The following is a 15,619-nucleotide window of genomic DNA, read 5'->3' as shown; positions in this document are numbered from 1 at the left end:
ATTCCAGCCCCGGGGAGGGTCACGTGAGCCCGGCAAGGCCCTCCCTTTGCTGTCCCGGCCTGTCAATCAGGGAGACGAAGCACCGCCCACTCTCCTCCCCCCAAAACACCCAAACACACACACAACTGTGTCCAGTCCCGAAGATTTGGTCCCTTTCTGGGTGGCTGGATCTGCACAGCCATATGATACGGCTTTGTATTGCATTAGAATAGGGGTTCTCCAACTTTTTCAACATACCTCATTACCTCTGAGGATGCCTGCCATAGACGCAGGTTAAACGTCAGGAAAGAATGCTTCTGGAACATGGCCATACAACTCAGAAAACACACAGCAACCCAGTGATTCCGGCCATGATAGCCTTGGACAACACAATAATAATAATAATAATAATAATAATGATGATGATGATGTAAGAAAATCGCACAGACAGACTACAAACAGAGACACAACTATGTGGCCCAAATGATTCATTGGAACTTATAATAATAATAATAATAATAATAATAATAATAATAATGATAAAACTTTATTTATACCCCACCACCATCTCCCCAACAGGGACTCGGGGCGGCTTACATGGGGCCATGCCCAAAGCAAAACAATATAACAAAATATAAAAACAACATATCATAGAGCAATTAAACAATACAATAAGTAATAATATACATTACAACACAAGTAAAAGAAACAGTAATAACAACTTATACCTCAAGAACCACCTTCCAGCAGCAAAGAACTGGTGGGATCACAAACCTGCAAAAGTATTGGAAAATGAGCACGCAAAGATACTGTGGGACTTCCGGATCCAGACTGACAAAGTTCTGGAACACAACACACCAGACATCACAGTTGTGGAAAAGAAAAAGGTTTGGATCATTGATGTCACGATCCCAGGTGACAGTCGCATTAACGAAAAACAACAGGAAAAACTCAGGACCTCAAGATTGAACTTCAAAGACTCTGGCAGAAACCAGTGCAGGTGGTCCCGGTGGTGATGGGCACACTGGGTGCCGTGCCAAAAGATCTCAGCCGGCATTTGGAAACAATAGGCATTGACAAAATTATGAGCTGCCAACTGCAAAAGGCCACCCTGCTGGGATCTGCGCGCATCATCTGAAAATACATCACACAGTCCTAGACACTTGGGAAGTGTTCGACTTGTGATTCTGTGAGATGAAATCCAGCATGTCTATCTTGTTTGCTGTGTCATACAATGTCGTTGTGTCAATAATAATACTAAATTGACAAAGAAAAAAACATGGCTATGGCTCACAAATGGAACTTTGAAAAAGGAGACAGAGGGCCTGATTCTGGCAGCCCAAGAACAAGCCATGAGAACCAATGCCATCAAAGCCAAAATTGAAAAGTCGGCAACAGATCCCAAATGTAGACTCTGCAAGGAAGCTGATGAAACAATAGATCCCATCCTCAGCTGCTGCAAGAAGATCGCACAGACAGACTACAAGCAGAGGCATAACACTGTTGCTCAGATGATTCATTGGAACTTTTGCCACAAATACCATCTGCCTGCGAGAAAGAACTGGTGGGATCACAAGTAGGAAAAAGTTACAGAGAATAAACATATCAAGCTACTCTGAGACTTCCGAATTCAGACAGACAGAGTTTTTGAACACAACACTCCTGACACAACACTTTTTTATCATGTTAAAAATCAAAGTATAGATTGTCAATGTAGCAATCCCAGGTGACAGCAGGATTGAAGAGAAACAACTGGAAAAGCTGGCACAATATGAGGATTTAAAAATTGAATTACAAAGACTGGCACAAGCCAGTCAAGGTGGTCCCAGTGGTGATGGGCACACTGGGTGCCATGCCTAAAGGCCTTGGCTTGAACTTAAACACAATCGGCGCTGACTCAATCTCCACCTTCCAGCTGCAGAAGGCCACCTTACTGGGATCTGCGCACATTATCCGCCAATACATCACACAGTCCTAGACACTTGGGAAGTGTCCGACGTGTGATCCAATACAACAGCCAGCAGAGTGGGCGAGATGTCAGACAATAATGCTTCTGGAACATGACCAGACAACCTGGAAAACTCCCAGCAACCCAATTAAAACCCTATTTAAAATGTATGAATACATACAAGGAATGGGCTACCAACACACAAAAACGGCTGCATCTGAAATCCACGGATCAAATGTGAGTTTCTGATTCTGCTCCAGAAGTGCAATTTTGACTGATTCTTCATGGAGCTGCAATCTTTTAAAAAGTTACTTCCACGAGCTGCAATTTTTTACTTCCCTGCCTTCTAAACGAGATATTGTAATTGATAAACAGGCCATGTAAACATTCAGCTGAAGTTGTATACATCCACTAAGGTTAGGGCCATAGCACTGCTGTGAAATTTTCTGTTTCTTTTCCCTAAGAGAAAACATACCTAGGAATTTTGAAGTCTTCCAGCACAACTGTCTGAGCAATATCCACTTAAAGCTTACCATAGAATTGCATTGGATTATCTATAGGTTTCTCTACACCAGGCGTGGGCCAACTTGGGCCCTCCAGGTGTTTTGGACTCCAACTCCCACAATTCCTAACAGCCGGTAGGCTGTTAGGAATTGTGGGAGTTGGAGTCCAAAACACCAGGAGGGCCCAAGTTGGCCCATGCCTGCAGATCTTTAAGTCTTCCGGCATGATTGGAGAAAACTGACCATACTAGAGGACCTAGAGAGGACATTTTAAATCAAATTTGTGAATAAACAAACCCGCAAAAGTCATAATTGCTAATGTGGAGGGACACTTGCACAAGGATTAGGATCTCTTTAAAACTAAAGGCTCACCCTTCCAACGGAAGGAAAAATAGATACATTCCATTTTTGTGGAACCGTTTCGAAAAGTGTTACCGAAAGGAACAAATAAAAAGAGGGAATAATAGGAAGGAAGGAAGGAAGGAAGGAAGGAAGGAAGGAAGGAAGGAAGGAAGGAAGGAAGGAAAGAAAGACAGAGAGAGGAAGCAAGGAAGGAAGGAAGGAAGGAAGGAAGGAAGGAAGGAAGGAAGGAAGGAAGGAAGGAAGGAAGGAAGGAAGGAAGGAAAAAGCAAGGAAAAAAGGACAACGAGAGAAAAGGAAAGAAGAAAGGAAGGAAGGAAAGAAGGAAGGAAGGAAGGAAGGAAGGAAGGAAGGAGAGAAGGAAGGAAAAGCAAAGAAGGAAGAAAGGACAATGAGAGATGAAGGAAAGAAAAAAAAGGAAGGAAGGAAGGAAGGAAGGAAGGAAGGAAGGAAGGAAGGAAGGAAGGAAGGAAAGAAGGAAGGAAAAAGCAAGGAAAAAAGGACAACGAGAGAAAAGGAAAGAAGAAAGGAAGGAAGGAAGGAAGGAAGGAAGGAAGGAAGGAAGGAAAGAAGGAAGGAAAAGCAAAGAAGGAAGAAAGGACAATGAGAGATGAAGGAAAGAAAAAAAAGGAAGGAAGGAAGGAAGGAAGGAAGGAAGGAAGGAAGGAAGGAAGGAAGGAAGGAAGGAAGGAAGGACAGAAGGAAGGAAGGAAGGAAGGAAAAAGCAAGGAAAAAAGGACAACGAGAGAAAAGGAAAGAAGAAAGGAAGGAAGGAAGGAAGGAAGGAAGGAAGGAAGGAAGGAAGGAAGGAAGGAAGGAAGGAAGGAAGGAAGGAAAAGCAAAGAAGGAAGAAAGGACAATGAGAGATGAAAGAAAGAAAAAAAAGGAAGGAAGGAAGGAAGGAAGGAAGGAAGGAAGGAAGGAAGGAAGGAAGGAAGGAAAAAGCAAGGAAAAAAGGACAACGAGAGAAAAGGAAAGAAGAAAGGAAGGAAGGAAGGAAGGAAGGAAGGAAGGAAGGAAGGAAGGAAGGAAGGAAGGAAGGAAGGAAGGAAAAGCAAAGAAGGAAGAAAGGTCAATGAGAGATGAAGGAAAGAAAAAAAAGGAAGGAAGGAAGGAAGGAAGTAAGGAAGGAAGGACAGAGCAAGAGAAAAGAAGGAAAATAATAGAATAATAGAATCCTAGAGTTGGAAGAGACCTCGTAGGCCATCCAGTCTAACCCCATTCTGCCAAGAAGCAGGAAAATCACATTCAAAACATCCCTGGCAGATGGCCATCCAGCCTCTGTTTCAAAGCCTCCAAAGAAGGAGCTTCCACTAGATGAAGGTTGGGAAGGTAAAGAAAGAAGGAAGGACAATAGTGGATGGATGGATGGAAGGAAAGAAGGACAAGATAGGGAGGGAGGGAGGGAGGGAGGGAAGAAAAGGAAGGAAAAAGGATGAGAGAAAAGGAAGGAAGGACAGAGAGGAGGGAAGGAAGGGAAAGAATAGAAGGAAGAGAAGAAGAAAAGAAGGAAGGAAGAAAAAACGGAAGGAAGGAAGGAAGGAAGGAAGGAAGGAAGGAAGGAAGGAAGGAAGGAAGGAAGGAAGGAAGGAAGGAAGAGGAAGGAAAAAGGGACAACGAGAAAAGAAGGAAGGAAGGAAGGAAGGAAGGAAGGAAGGAAGGAAGGAAGGAAGGAAGGAAGGAAGGAAGGAAGGAAGGACAGAGAGGAAGGAAGGACAATGAGAAAAAAAGGAAGAAGGAAGGACAGAGAGGAAGGAAGAAAGGACAATGAGGAAAAAAGGAAGGAAGGAAGGACAGAAAGGAAGGAAGAAAGGACAATGAGAAAAAAAGGAAGGAAGGAAGGAAGGACAGAGAGGAAGGAAGAAAGGACAATGAGAAAAAAAGGAAGGAAGGAAGGAAGGAAGGAAGGAAGGAAGGAAGGAAGGAAGGAAGGAAGGAAGGAAGGACAATGAGAAAAAAAGGAAGGAAGGAAGGACAGAAAGGAAGGAAGAAAGGACAATGAGAAAAAAAGGAAGGAAGGAAGGAAGGACAGAGAGGAAGGAAGAAAGGAAGGAAGGACAGAGAGGAAGGAAGGAAGGACAATGAGAAAAAAAGGAAGGAAGGAAGGAAGGAAGGAAGGAAGGAAGGAAGGAAGGAAGGAAGGAAGAACAGAGAGGAAGGAAGGAAGGACAACGAGGAAAAAAGGAAGGAAGGAAGGAAGGAAGGAAGGAAGGAAGGAAGGAAGGAAGGAAGGAAGGACAGAGAGGAAGGAAGGACAATGAGAAAAAAAGGAAGGAAGGAAGGAAGGAAATCAAAGCAGGAGCAGGAAGGAAGGAAGGGAGAGGAACAAAGGAAAAGAATAGAAGGAGAAAAGAAGAAATAAAGGAAAGAAGGAAAAGCAGAGAAGGAAGGAAGGACAGAGAGACTCAAAAGAAGGAAAAGAAGAAGGGGAGGAAAAGGAAGGGAGGGGATCCAGGGGATTATGTGATACAATTGAGCCCTGTCCACATGGTTTGGTGTGACTAGCTAGCATTCTTAACATAGTATGTCAATAAATAACATTATTAGAAAAATCATAAAGCCTCGTTTTTACAGGATTACAAGGATGTTTTGACACCTATCCTCTCTGCATTGCATTTGTATTGTTTTACGGTGCAGCAGCATGGAACAAAGAGTGCAGAATGAATACCGTTTGACACCACTTAAGCTGCTGTGGCAGTTGTAGTTTTCCAAGGTCTTTCAAAGAGGAGTGCCAAAGTACATTCATTCCACAGTGTAGACCAGCCTTGGGCAAACTTGGGCCCTCCAGGTGTTTTGGACTTCAACTCCCACAATTCCTAACAGCCGGTAGGCTGTTAGGAATTGTGGGAGTTGAAGTCCAAAACACCTGGAGGGCCCAAGTTTGCCCAAGGCTGGTGTAGGCTAAGTGTCATTCATGTTGAATTTTCTCTTTTGCCAAACAATACCACCTGTAAGAACTACCCTTGTGGCATCTTCCAACTCACTGATTCAAGGACTGATACGATGCCAATCTTTGCCTTCCACAAAGCGGAATCCAGTTCCAAGAGTACGGGGTTAAACTCCGATAGCTTCCTTCTATGTAGTTTTATTGCAAAGATATTCAAAATTTGGTGCAGACCTCACATCAGGCACAGCCTCTGGGCCTTATTGAACAAGCTCCAAAAATCTGACCACGTCATTCAGAGGAAAGATACAGGCACCAAACCCACTAGTGACGCACACACACCCAAGGCTTGATTCTCCTGCTCCGTTTCCCTGGGGCAATTCGAGTTGGGTCCCATTGACCCCTTTGTATCTTTTATTACCCTTTAGTATTAGATCTGTGCTTTTTTCCCAATGTTTCATCTCACCACCCCATCGCTGTCCATTTGCAAGAGATAACAATTAGCCGCAGAGGATGTTCCGAAAGAGCTTTTGTCAAGGCTCAGTTTGGACATGATCCACCAGAGAATTGCTCTTATGCAAGCTCCTTCATGATTGGAATGAGCCACCAATTCTTCCTTCCACTGGTGTTTGTAGATACATGACAGCATCCCAATGGACTGCAAGCAACTTTCCCCAAGACAACATCTAGGAGAAACAGGGTTGTTGTATGTTTTCCAGGCTGTGTGGCCATGTTCCAGAAGTATTCTCTCCTGACGTTTCGCCCACATCTTTGGCAGGCATCCTCAGAGGTTGTGAGGTATGGAGAAACTAAGCAAGGAAAGTTTATATATATCTGTGGAAAGTCCAGGGTGTGAGAAGAACTTATTACTATATATGCATGTTTTTAACTAAGTTTCTGTGGGATCACTACTTGTGTATGTGTGTGTTAAGGGAAAAACACCTGGTCAATTACAACTCATAGTTGAGTAATTAGAACAATCAAGGCTAACAAGCTTGAACCACTCCCTGAATGGGGTATATTTGGGAAATGTTTGTAATGTCTTTTGGGGACTTACTGAATACTTGCTGAGAGCCTACTATGAAGATGCATGAGTTTAATGCAAGGAACTTAATGTGAGTTTGTTGCTGGAAGTTTTATTGTATTTCTTTTTGACTCCTGTTACTCAAGAGTAAATTTTGATTTTCTTCCATTTTCCTGGCTTGTTTTCTTTTGCTCATTGTGGATCCACAAAAGGCTGGATAAGTCTGGACAGGACTGCACGCAGTTTGTTTTTCAACAAACCCGTAACAGAACTCTTGTCAGTTGGAGGCCAGTGTGAATGTTGTAGTTAATCACCTTGATTAGCATTGAATAGCTTCATCTCCTGGCTTCTTCCTGCCTGGGGGCATCCTTTGTTCAGAGTCCTTAACTGCCTCTGGTTGAATTCATTCTCTGTTTTCAGAGTGTTGCTTCTTATTTACTGTTCTGATTTTTGAGTTTTTTTAATACTGGTAGCCAGATTTTGTTCATTTTCATGGTTTCCTCCTTTCTGTTGAAATTGTCCACATGTTTGTGGATTTAAGTAGCTTCTCTATGTAGTCTGACATGATAGTTTTTGGAGTGGTCGAGCATTTCCATGTTCTCAAATAATATACTGTGTCCAGGCTGGTTCATCAAATGCTCTGCTATGGCTGATTTCTCTGGTTGAATTAGTCTGCAGTGCCTTTCATGTTCTTTGACTCTTGTTTGGGCAATGCTGCGTTTGGTGGTCCCTATGTAGACTTGTCCACAGCTGCATGGTATCCGGTAGACTCCTGCAGAGGAGAGAGGATCCCTCTTGTCCTTCGCTGACCGTAGCATTTGTTGGATTTTCTTTGTGGGTCTGTAGATAGTTTGTAGGTTGTGCTTCTTCATCAGTTTGCCTATGCGGTCATTGGTTCCCTTGATGTCTGGTAAGAACACCTTTCCTCTGGGTGGATCTTTGTCTTGACTCTCATGGCTTGTTCTTGGCCTTGCAGCTCTTCTGATGTCCATAGTGGAGTCTCCATTGGCCTGTAGAGCCCAGTTGAGGTGGTCGAGTTCACTTTGGAGGAGGTGAGGTTCACAGATTCTTTGTGCACGGTCTGTCAGGGCTTCGATTGTGCTTCTTTTTTGACTTTGGGTGATGGTTGGAGTTTTTATGAAGGTATCTATCTCTGTGTGTAGGTTTTCTATAAACTGTGTGGCCCAATTGTTGATTTTGTAGACCCTTAGTTTCTCCATACCTCACAACCTCTGAGGATGCCTGCCATAGATGTGGGCAAAACATCAGGAGAGAATACTTCTGGAACATGGCCATACAGTTCGGAAAACATACAACAACCTTGTGATCCTGGCCATGAAAGCCTTCGACAACACATCTGGGAGAAAATTACTACAAGGCTTCATTGAGTCGTAAGCATTAGTGCTGTTTTTAGGACTAGTTACAATGCTTTTGGGATGATTCTACACTAGAGAATTACGGCAGTTTGACATCACATTCACTGTCGTGGCCCAATGCTATAAAATCATAGGAGTTGTAGTTTGGTGAGGTGCCAGCACTTTTTAGGCAACAATGTAATGGTAATGCCCATAAATGGATTCAGAATTACAGTAGAGTCTCACTTATCCAACATAAACAGGACAGCAGAATATTAGATAAGCGAAAATGTTGAATAATAAGGAGGGATTAAGGAAAAGCCTATTAAACATCAAATTACGTTAAGATTTTACAAATTAAGCACCAAAACATCATGTTTTACAACAAATCAACAGAAAAAGCAGTTCAATACACGGTAACGTTATGTAGTACAGTAGAGTCTCAATTATCTAACATAAACGGGCTGGCAGAACCTTGGATAAGCGATTATCTTGGATAATAAGGAGGTATTAAGGAAAAGCCTATTAAACATCAAATTAGGTTATGATTTTACAAATTAAGCACCAAAACAAATTTGACAGAAAAAGTAGTTCAATACACAGTAATGTTATGTTGTAATTACTGTATTTTCGAATTTAGCACCAAAATATCATGATATATTAAAACATTGACTACAAAAATGCCTTGGATAATGCAGAACTTTGGATAAGCACTTCTTGGATAAGTGAGACTTTACTGTAATTACAGTATTTATGAATTTAGCACCAAAACATCACAATGTATTGAAAACATTGACTACAAAAACATTGGCTACTAACAAATTGATTACAAATAAAGATAGAATTGCATAAAATGAACTTACAGTAACAACATTATCTGAAAATAAATGCGTAAAAAGTTCAGTCCTTGATGCCTAGAGAAACAACTGTGGATCCAGGCGAAAGGCAGACTACATTGGATAATCCAGAACGTTGGCTAAGTGGATGTTGGATAAGTGAGACTCTACTGTATTCTAGATAAAGAGGTCTGACCAAAGCAGAAAAGAAGGAGCATATAGCTTCCCTTAATCTGGACACCATGCTCCCATTGATCCATCAGTTCATATCTCTATATCTATTTATTTACTTACCTATCATCCCACTTTTCTTCTACTAGAGGGATTCAAGGTGTCTTGCACCATAATTAAAACACTTTGGAAAAAACCAGCCCATGACCACATGGAGCCCAAAGGATACTGTTTTGTAGACCCTGGAGATGCCACGGATTCTCTGGATTTCATATAAAAGGAAATTGGAAAATGAATGAATAAGACATAGCCCACCCACAGAAAGACAACCAGGAGGGAACCATTCCAGCCTTCCTAAAAATAAGGAGTTCCAGAACTTAGAAGCTGCCACTGACAAGGCCCTATCATGCATCCACACCAGACCTGCTTGCAAAGATGATGGGTCTCAGATAGGTTAAATCCCTCTCCTTAAAAAGAAATCAACCTCTCTACATGGCATTCATTGACCTTGCAAAGGCGTCCGACACAGTGAATCACAGAGCTCTCTGGACCATCCTCCAAAAAATCGGGTGCCCTGACAAATTTGTGAACATCTTGCGGCTCCTTCATGATGACATGATGGCAACAATCTTGGACAGAAATGGCTCCCAAAGTAACCCATTTAAGGTGGAATCAGGTGTCAAGCAGGGATGTGTTATTGCCCCCACCTTATTTTCCATCTTCATTGCTATGATACTTCACCTTGTTGATGGGAAGCTTCCCAACGGTGTGGAAATCATCTTTCGGACAGATGGCAAGCTATTCAACCTCAGCAGACTGAAAGCCAAAACCTAGGTCACAATAAAATCTGCAATAGAGCTCCAATATGCTGATGGTAATGTCTGTGCTCATTCAGAAGAAGACCTACAAATCATTCTAAACATTGACACTGAAATACAACACTGTCTGAGCTCTGCAAGTGCAGCATTTTTCCAAATGAAGCAGAGAGTGTTTCAGGATCAGGACATTCATAGGGAGATTAAGATGCTTGTTGATAAAGCTATTGTCCTTCCAACCCTGTTACACGCCTGCAAAATGTGGACCGTCTACAGACATCACACCCAACTTCTGGAACAATTCCATCAGCATTGCCTCCAGGAAATCCTGGAAATATCTTGGGAAGACAAGAGGACAAATGTCCTCATTCTGGAAGAAGATAAGCACCAGCATTGAAGCGATGATCTTCCGCCATCAACTCTGCTGGGCTGAAGGCCATGTTGTCCGAATACCCAAAGATCACCACCTCCCAAAGCAGTTCCTCTACTCCCAACTCAAGAATGGAAAATGGAATGTTGGTGGGCAGGAAAAGAGATTGAAAGATGGGCTTAAAGCAGTGGTTCTCAACCTGCGGTCCCCAGATGTTTTTGGCCTACTACTCCCACAAGCTGTTTGGATTTCTGGGAGTTGAAGGCCAAAAACATCTGGAGACCCCAGGTTGAGAACCACTGGCTTAAAACTGTGGCAGACACCAAGAGAAAACTGGGAAGCCCTGGTAGCTGAGCGCTCTCACTGGAGGTCAGCTGTGACCAACAGTGCTGTGGAATTTGAAGAGACACTAATGGAGGGTGGAAGGGAGAAACGTGTCATGAGGAAGAAGGTGCGTCAAGCCAACCATTGTTGGGACCACCTTCCATCTGGAAAGCAATATTCTCACTGCAAAATAACATGCAGGACAAGAATAGGTCTCTACAGCCACCAACGGACCCACCACCAAGACCGTACACCTAGAAGGCAGTCATACTCGAACATGAGAGATCACTGATGTTGAAGGACCTCTCCCAAGGATCTTAGGACCTAGGCAGCCTCATATCTGGAAGTATGGACTATTATGGACGTATGCTATATTGTTGTTATGTGCCTTCAAGTTGCGTGGTGAACTTCTGGGAGGGGTTTTCTTAACAAGATTGGTGCAGAGTCCATGATAACATGATGGCAACAGTCTTGGACAGCAACGGCTCCCAAAGTGACCCACTTAAGGTGGAATCGGGTGTCAAGCAGGGATGTGTCCTTGCTCCCACCTTATTTTCCATCTTCATCGCTATGATACTTCACCTTGTTGGTGGGAAGCTTCCCACCGGAGTGGAAATCATCTATCGGACAGATGGCAAGCTATTTAACCTCAGCAGACTGAGAGGCAAAACCAAGGTCACCACAACATCTGTTATAGAACTCCAATATGCTGATGACAACGTAGTCTGTGCGCATTCAGAAGAAGACCGACAAGCCACTCTAAACACCTTTGCAGAAGCATACGAGAAGCTCGGCTCTTACTCAACCTCGAGAAAACCAAAGTGCTCTTCCAACAGGCACCCTCTGCAATGCCAGGAATACAGCTTAATGGTGTCACATTAGAAAACGTTGACCATTTCCGCTCCCTTGGCAGCCACCTCTCCACAAAAGTCAACATTGACACTGAAATACAACACCGCCTGAGCTCTGCGAGTGCAGCATTTTTCAGAATGAAGTAGAGAGTGTTTGAGGATCAGGACATCCGTAGAGATACCAAGGTGCTTGTTTATAAAGCCATTCCCCTCCCAACCCTGCTCTACGCCAGCAAAACGTGGATGGTCTACAGACATCACACTCAACTCCTAGAGCGTTTCCATCTTCTCTTGGGAAGACAGGTGAACAAATGTCAGCGTGGTGGAAGAAGCAAAGACCACCAGCATTGAAGTGATGCTCCTACACCATCAACTCCGCTGGACTGGCCACGTTGTCCGGATGCCCAAAGATCACCGTCTCCCAAAGCAACTACTCTACTCCGAACTCAAGAACAGGAAACGTAATGTTGGTGGGCAGGAAAAGAGATTTAAAGATGGGCTCAAAGCCAACCTTAAAAACTGTGGCATAGACACTGAGAACTGGGAAGCCCTGGCCCTTGAGCGCTCTAATTGGAGGTCAGCTGTGACCAGCAGTGCTGCGGAGTTCAAAGAGGCACAAATGGAGGGCTTACGGGAGAAACGTGCCAAGAGGAAGGAGCGTCAAGCCAACACTGACCGGGACCGCCTTCCACCTGGAAACCGATGTCCTCGCTGCAGGAGAGCATGCAGATCAAGAATAGGTCTCTTCAGCCACCTACGGATCCATCCCCAAGATAGTGAAGATGGAGGACGATCATCCTTGAACTACGAGGGATCGCCTAAGTAAGTAAAAGTGGTTCAGAGAGACTTCCCTCTGAGGTTGAGAGAGTGTGACGTGTCCCAGGACATTTTAAAATGAGTTTGGAAAGCGGGATGGTAGAGGATTAACCCAGACTGCCCTTGCCAAATGGAATCATGGAAGTTAACCTGGTATCAAGGTGCAACGATGTTGTAGTGTGGATACATTCCATCATAAGGCAGGAAGTGGTACTTAAATTTGGCACCGGAGCTCCAGCCAAAGGTTTCCCTGCTCTCCTTTGCAAAGCATAAAGATAAACCCAAACTCAGGCATTTTTTCTTCTATGGCCTGATCACCTCCCTCCTTCTAGGCCTGTCCTCTCAAGCTCTTCCTTGGAGCTGGGAATGTTTCTCAAAGGAAGAAGGGAGCGAGGCGGAGAGAAAGGAGAAGAGAGAGAGATTGGCCTGAGGCTTGCTTCTGGGTGTTCTCAAGGCTTTAAATGCCACTTCTCCCAGAGTTAAAGATCTCGACGCTCGAGCTAAGAAGGACGATAAACTAATCACTCACTCACTGGTGCTGATCTGGCGTGTCATTTACCGAATCGTGGAATGCGTTTAACAATGTCAAGGAAAGGAGGAAGGGGGAGAACCCTTCGCCCCATGCGCAGAAGATGGACGGGTTGTCAAGGGCTACTCTGGAGAAAGTCCTTTCATAATGGGCATGGCATGGACAAGACAAGAAGCATGCCTTCCGGTGGTTGTGGTCACTTTCTGTTGCATTGGTCTTGGGGCTTCGAAGAGGGGTTCTTTGAGAGGTGAATGCAGCAAATGTTCCTTAGACATGAAGAAGGCTTGGGGATTCTTCACTGGAGCCATGGATTCAAATGGCAGGAAAAGAGTTTCCACCTAAACTTTAGGAAGAACTAATGACAGATGGATAGATGGATGGATGCATACATGGATGGATGGAGAGATGAATGGATATACACACAGACAGAGGAATCAATAGGCCAACGAATAGGGGCCGGGCTGTGGCGCAGGCTGGTGAGCAGCCTGCTGCAATAAATCACTCTGACCATGAGGTCATGAGTTCGAGGCCAGCCCGTGGCGGGATGAGCACCCGTCAATTAAAAAAATAAAAAAATAGCCCCTGCTCGTTGCTGACCTAGCAACCCGAAAGATAGGAAATAAGGTACCACTTATAAAGTGGGGAGGCAAATTTAACTAATTTACGACATTGGAATGAGGAAGTGTCGTCACAGTGGATGATGAAGCAGCTGCTCCTCCCTGTGGCCAGAATCGAACATCTCCTCAGGAGAAGGTTAAATTGCCTCTGTGTCTGTCTCTGTCTCGGTTCTATGTGTATATGGGCATTGAATGTTTGCCTTATATGTATATAATGTGATCCGCCCTGAGAAGGGCGGAATATAAATACTGTAAATAAATAAATAAATAAATAAATAAATAAATAGATCCACTGATGGATGGATGGGTGGATAGACAGAAAGATGAATGGACACACAGACTTATGGATGGGTGGATGGACAGATGGACAGACAGTCTAGAGGAGTCTCCTTATCTAAAGGTTTTTAAGCAGAGGCTGGATGACTATCTGTCAGGATGCTTTGATTGTATCTCCTTACCTGGCCTAATGGGGTTGGATTGGATGGCCCTTGTGGTCTCCTCCCAACTCTTTGATTGTAGGTGAACTATAAATCCCAGCAACTATAACTCCCAAATGTCAAGGTCTATTCTCCCCAAACTCCAACAGTGTTCACATTTGGGCATATTGCGTATTTGTGCCAACTTTAGTCCAGATCCATCATTGTTTGAGTCCACAGTGCTCTCTGGGTGAAGGTGAACTACAACTCCCAAACTCGGGATCAATGCCCACCAAACCCTTCCAGTATTTCCTGTTGGTCATCCGAGTTCTGTGTGTCAAGTTTGGTTGAGTTCCATCATTGGTGGAGTTCTGAATGCTCTTTGATGGCAGGTTAACTATAAATCCCAGCAACTACAACTCCCAAATGATAAAATCAGTCCCCTTGCCAACCCCACCAGTATTCAAATTTGGGCGTATCGGGTATTTGTGCGAAATTTGGTCCAGTGAATGAAAATACATCCTGCATATCAGACATTATGATTCATAACAGTTGCAAAATGACAGTTATGAAGTAGCAACGAAAATAATTGTATTGTTGTGGTTCACCACAACATAAGGAACTGTATTAAGGGGTCACAGCATTAGGAAGGTTGAGAACCACCGCCCTAAGGAGCATTTACATTGTAGAATTAATGCAGTTTAACACCACTTGAACTGCCATCCATGGATCAATTCTATGGAATCCTGGGATATGTAGTTTACTGAGGCACCAGTAAAACTATAACTCCCAGGACTTTATGGCATTGAGCCAAGGCAGCTAAAGTGATGTCAGGCTGTATTTATTCTCCAGTGCAGATGCACCCATAGCCTTCAAAACAAGGATTTTTTTAAAAAGCTCTGCTATAAATGAGTCTTCCAAACTAAAAAACAAATACAGTAGAGTCTCACTTATCCAACATAAACGGGCCGGCAGAACGTTGGATAAGCGAATATGTTGGATAATAAGGAGAGATTAAGGAAAAGCCTATTAAACATCAAATTAGGTTATGATTTTACAAATTAAGCACCAAAACATCATGTTAGACAACAAATTTTAAAGAAAAAGTAGTTCAATACACAGTAATGCTATGTAGTAATTACTGTATTTATGAATTTAGCACCAGAATATCATGATGTATTGAAAACATTGACTACAAAAATGCGTTGGATAATCCAGAACGTTGGATAAGCGAGTGTTGGATAAGTGAGACTCTACTGTACATACTGTATATACTCGAGTATAAGCCTAGTTTTTCAGCCCTTTTTTTAAGACTAAAAAAGCTCCCCTCGACTTATACTCGGGTGAGGGTCCTGGTTGGCTTATATTTGGGTCAGCTTATACTTGAGAATATATGATACATTTATTATTTTTCTCTATTATTATTGGTATTATTACATTTATTATTTTTCTCTATTATTGTTGCTACTGTTACATTTATTTTACTCTATTTTTATTATTATTATTATTATTAATACATTTATTATTTCACTCTGATCTTATTACAGTATTATTATTGCATTTATTATTTTACTCTATGATTACATGTATTATTTTCCTGTATTCATTATTACAGTAGAGTCTCACTTATCCAACATAAAAGGGCCGGCAGAATGTTGGATAAGCAAATATGTTAGATAATAAGGAGAGATTACGGAAAAGCCTATTAAACATCAAATTAGGTTATGATTTTACAAATTAAGCACCCAAACATCATGTTATACAATAAATTTGACAGAAAAAGTAGTTCAATACACAGTAATGCTTTGTAGTAATTACTGT

Source organism: Anolis carolinensis, chromosome 1 (genome assembly GCF_035594765.1).
Source record: "Anolis carolinensis isolate JA03-04 chromosome 1, rAnoCar3.1.pri, whole genome shotgun sequence".
In the NCBI taxonomy this organism is placed as follows: Eukaryota; Metazoa; Chordata; class Lepidosauria; order Squamata; family Dactyloidae; genus Anolis; species Anolis carolinensis.
This window is presented reverse-complemented; position numbering follows the sequence as displayed.